This window comes from Cyanistes caeruleus, chromosome 3 (genome assembly GCF_971803275.1).
Source record: "Cyanistes caeruleus chromosome 3, bCyaCae1.hap1.1, whole genome shotgun sequence".
Lineage (NCBI taxonomy): Eukaryota > Metazoa > Chordata > Aves > Passeriformes > Paridae > Cyanistes > Cyanistes caeruleus.
Genome location: NC_141703.1, coordinates 101,575,035 through 101,584,031, shown reverse-complemented (window position 1 = coordinate 101,584,031; position 8,997 = coordinate 101,575,035).

The following is an 8,997-nucleotide window of genomic DNA, read 5'->3' as shown; positions in this document are numbered from 1 at the left end:
AATATACTTTAATGGCATGTAGCTGAAGGAAACTCTGGTCCAAAAGCAGATCTTCTCCAATAATAAATAATGTGATCTCAATAAGCACTGATAACCTTTTCCTGAACACAGCTGTTGCAGATAGCCTTTGTGGTGTTACAGTTTAGAGCAGAGATTAATAAATCTGTCTCCAAGTAGCCACTAAAGATATGACAGGAGAGACCTTGTTTTTCCTTTGTACCACTCATGGTGACCTACCTGTGTGAGGTGACCAGCTACCACTGTCACTTCTGATTTCACACCTGTGTTTGTATGTGTTGTTACTCTCTCCCTACGAACAAGTGCCTTCTGACACTATAGGGCCTTTGAATGTGAGGTTGCCTTTTTTACATGATCTTTGGGATACTGTGCCATTCAAATTCCAGTTAGAACCCCCATGTTCTAATAGGATTTGTAATCAAAAGGACAAAGGCAGCTTTGCAAAAAAGAACGTGAGAAAATAACTTCACTTTTTAATAAAAGACCTTTCTGCTGCTGATACCTAAAGGCAGCGGGATGCCACATCTGCAGTTACCAGGCAACTGCCAGGTTTTTTGGCTTTACCCAGTAGACTTGTCAGGGGCAGCTTTCTGGCCCTGACAAGGAGCAAGCTCAGGAAGCCTGGAGATAATGCATTCCCCACTAGTCTCTCAGATTTCTCTATTTCTTGTTCCCATGAAAAGAAATTTTTTAAAATGCTGGAGCTGTGAACTTAGACACCACTGTTCTAGTCAGACATGGGAAACATTGAAACAAGCAGCAGGGATGTTCTTCCCCCTACATAAATGTGTTATGACTAAGTTTGAAATGCCTTAATGCCTCAAAGAAGTAGGGATTGTGTAGGGATCCTGCACCTGGGGAGAAATAACCCCAGGTAACAGCACAGCTTGGGCTGATCTGCTGGACAGCAGCTCTGCTGAGAAAGGCATGAAGGACGAGGGAGTCTTGGTGGGTGACAAGTTGACTATGAGCCAGCAGTGCCCATGTAGCCAAGAGGGCCAAAGTTATCCTGGGATGCCTTGGGAAGAATGTGGCCAGCAGGTCGAGACAGGTGATCCTTCCCCTCTATGTGGCCCAAGTGAGGTAATATCTGGAGTGTTGTGTCCAGTTCTGGGCTCCTCAGGGCAAGGAGCTACTGGAGAGGGGCCAGTGGAGGCCACAGGACAATGAGAAGTCTGGAGCATCTGTCTTAGGAGATGAGAGCATAGGAGCTGGGCCTGTTTAGTCTGGAGAAGACTGAGAGGATATCTCATCAGTACATAAAAATATCTCAAAGGTGGGTGCCAAGAGGATGGTACCAGGCTTTTCAGCAGTGCTCAGTGGCAGAATGAGGAGTAATGTCTATAAACTAAAACACAAGAAAATCCACTGCAAACTGGGGAGGAACTTTTTCCATGGAGAATGGCAGAGCACTGGAACAGACTGCCCAGGGAGGTCCTGGGTTTGGAATGTCCCTCTCTGGGGACATTCCAAACCCACCTGCACACATTCCTGTGTCACCTGCTCAAGGTGACCCTGCCTGAGCAGGGACTGGACTGGATGATCTCCAGAAATCCCTTCCAACCCAACCATTCTGTGAATCTGTGATTCTGTGAGGTGCTAAAACTGTTGGTGACTCAGCCTTGGCCAGTGGAGGGTCTATCTTAGAACCAGCTGCCATTGGCTCTGTTGGACGTGGGGAAGCTTCTGTCACATTCTCAGAGGAGCCTCCTCTGTAGCCCCCCTGCTGCTACCAAAACCTTGCCATGCAAACTCAACACAACCTGTCACCTGTTCCTCTCATCTGTAGGGGGAATATCACGGTACCCTGAAGCAAATAGACCCCCTTAAGGTGGATTGATTTTTTCAAAAAAGGAACTGAGTAGCAATATGCTCAGCCTGTTGCCTTGGGAGCAGTGAGTAATTCTCTGACTAAAGAAAGGCAGCAGGTCAAGGAGAACGCATGGATTGCAGAGTATGAGAGGTTTCCCTGATCCCAGCATTGGGATGACTCATTTTTGAGATGGGGTGGGGACAGAGCTGCAAAAGGCTGATATATCTTTAGGCAAGTGGGGAGTACCTGAGAGTGGAGTTTTCACTCAAGAGCTTAGGAGAGACAACTTACTTCCAGGGATCACATGCAAAATCCAAAGAGCGTAGGCTGCTGCTGGCATCTGCCACAGCCAGAAGCCATATGCCCTCTCAGGCAGGGAATGGTGCTTTGTGGGCTGGGTAGGGAGGATCAGTGACTCTCCTATTCCTTACGGCTTGTGTGTGCTCCTCCCTGGCATCTTGACTTTCCAAAGAGCTGATTGCTCCACAAAAAATTCCAGAGGGAAGGGGAAGGTAGTGGGTTGACCTTGTCTGGCTAACAGATGTCCAAACAGTCATTCTTTCTCTCCCCTTCCTCAACAGGGCATGGGAAGTAAAGAAGACAAAAAATCTCATGGGACAAGGTAAGGACAAGGGGATCACTCACTAGTTACTTCATGGACAAGCAGTAATGTAATTTATTGATGATTAAAATAGAATTGGATTGTGAAGAACAAAGCCAAAAATTAGAACACCCCTCCCTGCACCATTTGTTCCCAAGATCAGCTTCACTCCTTCATCCCCAACTCCTCTTCCTCCTCCCTCTCCCCACCCGAAGCAGTGGAGAGGAATAGGGAATGGGGGGCTGTCCTTAATGGCTTCACTTTGCCACTCCTTTCTCTGTATAGTCTCTCGCTGCTCTAGTGTGGGCTCTCCATGGGCTACATGCAGGAAACACCTACCTGCTCTGGCATGGCATTTCCCATGACTGGAGGAGACCCCTGATCAGGTGTATGGAGCACAGCACATGCACTCCCTCTCCAAGGGATTCTCCATATTTACCTTTATCTCAGAGCACTTCAGAGAGGTAATAAAAGCCACTGAGAAGTCCAGATCAAGGTTTTCTTGGTAAAGTATTTTCATTTTTGGAAAATAAGAAAGAGATGCCATTGGGAAAGACAAGATGCCCAAGTCCATGGGGTTTTTTTTCAGAAAATAAAAAGTCTGTTAGCAAAAACTTAATTATGACCAAAAGCTCTGCCAGTATTCATGCTGTCATAGAAAAGTTTATTCTTTGCATTTTGGTCATGTCCTTTTATCCTCTAACTCAGAAGAATGAGGTATAAAATGTTTCTTGCTTTGTACAGGCTTGAATGAATACTAGATAGATGTATAACGAGGTTTATTTAGAAGACCCTTTTGCGCTTCGGATGTTTCCACAGCGAGCATGTGGAATCCATTTGTTTCATAGGAAGTCCATAAGAACCACTTCAAATTTAATTTAATGTGAAATGCACACTTAAGAAAACATTGCACTGGATCTTAAATAACTGCAGCGGACTTTGGAGGTCACAAACATGGGAAGACAAGTGGTTGTGTTATCATCAGGCATTAATTCCCTTTGATAAAGTCTGGCAGCACACAGTGGTCCTTCGCCTGTTACATCAAAATGTTGATTCTGGGGCTTTCCTGACCAGAAAAGAGCAGTTGTAACAAACTGTATTGCAGTTTTACTAACCAAACACACACGGACTTGAGGGTGTTATTTTCACTAGCAACTCATTGATGCCATTGGTGAAATCCCATGCACAGCCCCAGGAGGGGATTAAATAGTAATTCAGAGTTCAAGTCAAGGCTTGTTTGTGTACATCAAGGTGACCCATGGAGCTGCCAAGTTTCACATCAGAGTGAGGAGAAAAGAGAAAAGGAATAGCCAGGTAAGCTCAGTCATCTGTGCATCACTTTGGTCAAGAGATTTCTGATGGCATCTCTTTATTTACAAAATTACTGATTTTCTCTCTCTTTGATGCTTGTAATGAGAGCTAGATACAGAAAAACACTCTGTAGCAGGTTGACTGCTGGCCAAACACCAGTGCACTTGTGAAAATCATCTACTCATCTTCCTTTGCTATAATTGAGCAGAGGAGGAGAAAAAAAAAACAGTTAAAATAAAGCTCATGGGTTTGAGATAAGGATTAGGAGGAAAAGCTTCAGGGGCAAGACAGGCTCAAAACTTTAAAAGGTATGAAGAAAACTTTATTAAAAGAAGAATGATAAGAACAAAAAAAAACCATTAGAAAACATTTCCTATCCCCAGCCCCTCTTTCCATCCCACTGACAACATAAAGAGACAAAACCTGGGACATTGAGTCAGTTTACTACTTCTAAAACGAAATATTTCTTCAGTTCACTTACAGAGAGAAGTGTCTCCTGCCATGCCACAGGAAACAGTTTTTTGTGGTATTAATTTCACAGCTAAACAGTCTGCCAGTCTGCAAGCACCTGCTTGCACGTGGAATCCCTCCCATGGTCTGGCAGTCTTTCCACAGGACTGGGAAGTTCATGGCCATTCCTGGCCATTTTGGATGGGGTACAATTTTTAAGGATGAACTGTTCTAATATAGAAGCAGAGTCGTCATCTATCTCTGAAAGCAAAAGTTCTTTCCCTCTCCTTGTTCAAGTCAGATCACAGCTTTTTCAGCATCTACATTCTCCAGTTCTCATGGGCTGTGGGTGAATGCTGCATCATATGCTTTATGAATTACAGGGAAAGAGTCAGGTGAATTACAACCTTCACCATGGTTTGCAGAAGAATTTCAGCTCTGAGGCTTGGAGCATCTCTTCTTCCTTCTTCCTCTCCACTGACATTGTTTTTCCATGTTGTTCTCCTCACGTGTCTTTACCTTTTTCTTTTCTCTGTTTTGGGAGAGAATTGGTGTCTATAGGTTCACCTTTTTTCAAGCTCAGTTAATTGAAGACTTTATAGAGTTCTGCAGTGCTAAAAAGGTTAATCTCGTCCAGGCTTTACATTGGGGAATTGTCTCTTGCTGATGGCCACATGATCCCTGCCGGACACTGGCCATGGCAGGGTTGCTCCCTGTGCAGATCTCAGCTGTATAGTTGCTAGCAGCACAGGACAGCTTTTCCAGCAGCATTATCTCAGCTGCCACACTGGGGCCGAGTGGGGCCACTCCTGAGGCCGCTCCCTTTTTTCCAAGGTAGGAAAAAAGGAACCTCCCGTGTTTTTTTCTTTCTTGAATATGATTCATAGAGGCATGTCCAGCCTTTCTAATTGGCTTAACTGTGTGCCAGTTCTCAGAGCTAGCCATCAATTGGCTTTTTCCAGACACAGAGGAAGCTTTTAAGCAGCTTCTCTCAGAGAATTACTTCTGTAGCTGGTTTATTCCTCTTCACCAAAAATTCAATTAATGCAAAACCAGGACAGAGTCCTGACATCTTCGTACACCCACATGCCTTCTAGTGGGGCTGGGACGTATGCGTGAAGGCAGGACACAGCTTTCACAGAGCACCCAGTCACAGAAGCAGCCCAAGGACATCTGCATTGCTCAGATGCAGAGTCCCTTCTTAGGCTGTCACTTAATCCATTAACCTTGGCACTGTCTGAAAACCTTCTCTGTTTGCAATCTGTGGAATTGTTCCCTGGCCACACATTTCCAGGCTGCTGCCTGAGACCATGGCAGGGCTCTCCTATATGAGTTGGAGGAAATGTTGTTAGGAGTTATTTCTGTGGCAACCTTTATTTATTGTCCTATTTTCATATGATTTACCATCTTTGAAACATATTCAGTCGATGATCATTTTATCTTGGTTACAGACTTTTACATCTACATAATTTGTATCTTTATTTTCACTAATATAAGCAAATTTCACAGAAAGTACCACAGCATAATAATTATTATTACATGGGCAGCTTGTGTGTGTAGGAGAACATTTCATTATGCCTTTAGCTTCTTTTTACTCTTAAGACAAAAGATGAAGGGATAAGACTATCCCAATGCCCTTTAGGAGGTATCAGCAAAGATTTTGCTGAGAAGCCTCTACTTAGGCATATGGCAGTAGGTTGCTAAGACAAAAAAAAGGGTTTTCCTTCTTAGCATAGGCAGGTGAAGGCTCAGACGGCTTCAGGGACTCACTGGCTTGCATCCGTGCATCAAACTTGTCAGAAATAACAGACTTGTAGGAAAACAGGATAACCTTGCCTGGTTAGGGCTTTCACTTTTAGTGTTAAATAGGATTGTTGTTTTTGCAGGCAGAATGGGAGCTTCAGACAAAGTTTATCAGGGAGACCCTCCTGTTGAGTCACAAGGTGCCCCTTTGCTTGTTATAGTCTTCAAAGAGGAGCCTAGATGCAGCTGGATCCAATTCTAGTCCCAAGAGGATCAAAAAGACTATATAGATGCATTTGAACCTTTATATGATTTTGTTCCACGGGACTAAGGATAGCAACACAAATATATATATTTAAATAAAATAAATTATTTAAATTTATCATTATAATGATTATTATTAGCCTAAAAGATCTTAATCAAAATAATTCACTGCACAGTATAGGTAACTGTAATTACTACTGTAGTGCACTATTTTTTAAGTAGCAGGAGACTGGTGTTTCACACTGTGGTTGTTTTAAAGCAGTAGCTAAAAAAGCACTAGAAAACTTACTTATTTCTTGCTGTGAGATATGGATTAGGAGAAGGGCAAAACAGGCTTAAAACTTAAAAGGAATAAAGGAGGTTTATTAACAAAACTACAAGAATAAGAAACCAGAATAAAACCTCCAGAAAACCCCTCTTCCCCACCACCCAACCCAACTCTTGTCTGACAGTATAGAGACAAAACCTGGTGGTTAAACCAGTGCCAACTATACAATAGTCTTTTCATCAGTCTTTGTAGAGAAAAGGAGACTTCTTTTGTCATTCTATGGAGAGTTCTCCACAAGAAAACAGTTTTCTTACGGATTTTCATTCCCCTGATGCCAGCTGCCCAGAAACCTCTGCCATCAGTTCTCTCCTCCCATTTCACAGCACTCTGAGGTGTGTTATGGGTCATGGGTCAAGGGGTGTCATTTTAAAGATGAGTTATTCAAAGGCAAAGGTTCTCTGTGATCATCTCTGGGAACAGAGGTTTTCTCTTTTTTTCTTGGGGACCAAGTGTCTCTATCAACTCTCACTTCTCTTTCTCTGTTCCAGTGTCTCATGAGATCACAACTACTCCACCATCTGTTCAGATTTACACTTTGAAATACTTCATTCCTCCCAGAATACTCTTTCATGAATTAAAGGAGTTTTTCAGAACATTATTGTCCATCTCCATAGCCTTAACAAAAGAATATTTCAGCTTATTAAAGCATCTCCTCATTCTCTTCCCATCTGAAGCTTGATTTCTTCCTTTACTGACTTTGATGGTTTATGTTGTCTCTCTACATGTTTGTCACTTTCATTTTCTTCTCTCTGGAGAAAGGATTAAATCTGCAGGTCTCATCTGGGTAGTGAAAGGTTTAAATCTTGCCCATGTCTTGTGGATGGTCCCGTGATCTCTGCCAGGGCAATGACCAGGGCTGTTTGTGATGGAAGATTTTTTTTGAAGATTTTTTTTGGTAGCTGTGCTGGGGGATGACAATCCATCACACGCACCACTCTACCATCTTTGTGGCTGCCTCGGCCCAGTCACAGTTGAATAGGAATGAGCTTCACCTTGACACCAGCAGCTCAAGCCTACAGATGCTGTGGGAACTCGTCCGAGTATCAGTTTTTCCATGCCGTGAGCTCAGTCTGTCAGTGCTGTTTGACATTGGACCCTGGAGCAGGGCTGTGCCATGAGACAATTGGGAAGCAGAAGTGTAAGTTAAGCACAGTCATCTATTTGAGTTTGCTTGTCTTGAGATCCGTAAAACCCATCATATGCTGTCTTGAGGTTCAGCATGATTGCAGACACTGGTGGGAAGCCTCTGAAAATGGAAAATACCATAGTTTTTACAGGACTGAGGACTAATGTGGTGCTTGAAGGAAGGGGGAGAGACTTTGTCTCGTTAAACAATAATGGTTACAAAATGTTAGACTCCTGTGTCTCTAAATTACTGCTTATTGAGGCACTTCAGTGAATAACTCTCTGCAAATAGCTGTCCCATTTTAACTTCTCACCCTACCAAGCCATCCTCCTGCTCTGACTCTGAATGCAGGAAGTAGCTGCTACTGGCTACTGAGTTGTAGGCTCCAGCACCATCTCAGTGACATTTCATAATGACAGAAATTAGCCTTGGTTTGAAATGGGGGGGTGGAGGGTGGCACGCGGAGGGGAGGGGGAGAGGAGAAAGAATCTGAGGAGAGAAGGATGTTTTTTCCTTCCAATTGCTTTACATGTGACAGCATGGAACCCTCTAATGCAGTGTGAGCAGGACTGGGTGCCAACACACTGGGACAAGCCACCTACCACTTCTCATTAAAATGGAGATGAGAAGGCTTCCCTCCAGTTGTAAAGCAGCACCACGGGCCCAGTTATTGTAGTTCAAGTGTAATTTTAGCAGCTGCTGGCATTCCAGAGATGTGGGCAGTGCTGACATTCTAATGACACATACTGCTGTTGGCTGATCCTTACTTTATCTTTTTTAATTGCATTTCCAGTAAACTGAAAAAGGAAAGTTTTAGGGATCAGAGCTAAGAGCTGTAGTGCCTCAAGGCCTCAGGACACTGATACTGGCAGCAAACCCAGGCTGAGAAGGGTTTGTCAGATGCAGGTGCCTATTTCTGTCCCCATGCAATCTTCACTGCTGAGTTAGTACAGCAGCTCAAGGGGATACAACACTGAATTGATCTTAAAAATAAACACATCAAAACAACTGTAAAGATTGTTTTAAAACAATTCATCTATTCTAGGCAAATATTAGAAAATTATCAACATATATTATGTCATATATAATTGCTATGCATGTTTTCTTACAAGGAAATCATTATTTTTTTTACTGTATCTGCCCCAATATCAAAACTTGTCATTTTTAACCCAGAGGAGTTAATTGCCATGGCTAACCTTCCTGTGAAGCACAGCATATTTAACACACTCATATTTCCTGAAGACTCTGCGATGCAGTGTTGTTAGTTCTGATTGTCCTCTGGCACTGTTTCCCTGCTCCAGTCCTAGCCCAGTAGGCAGGACACATCATTTCTCTTCCCAAGT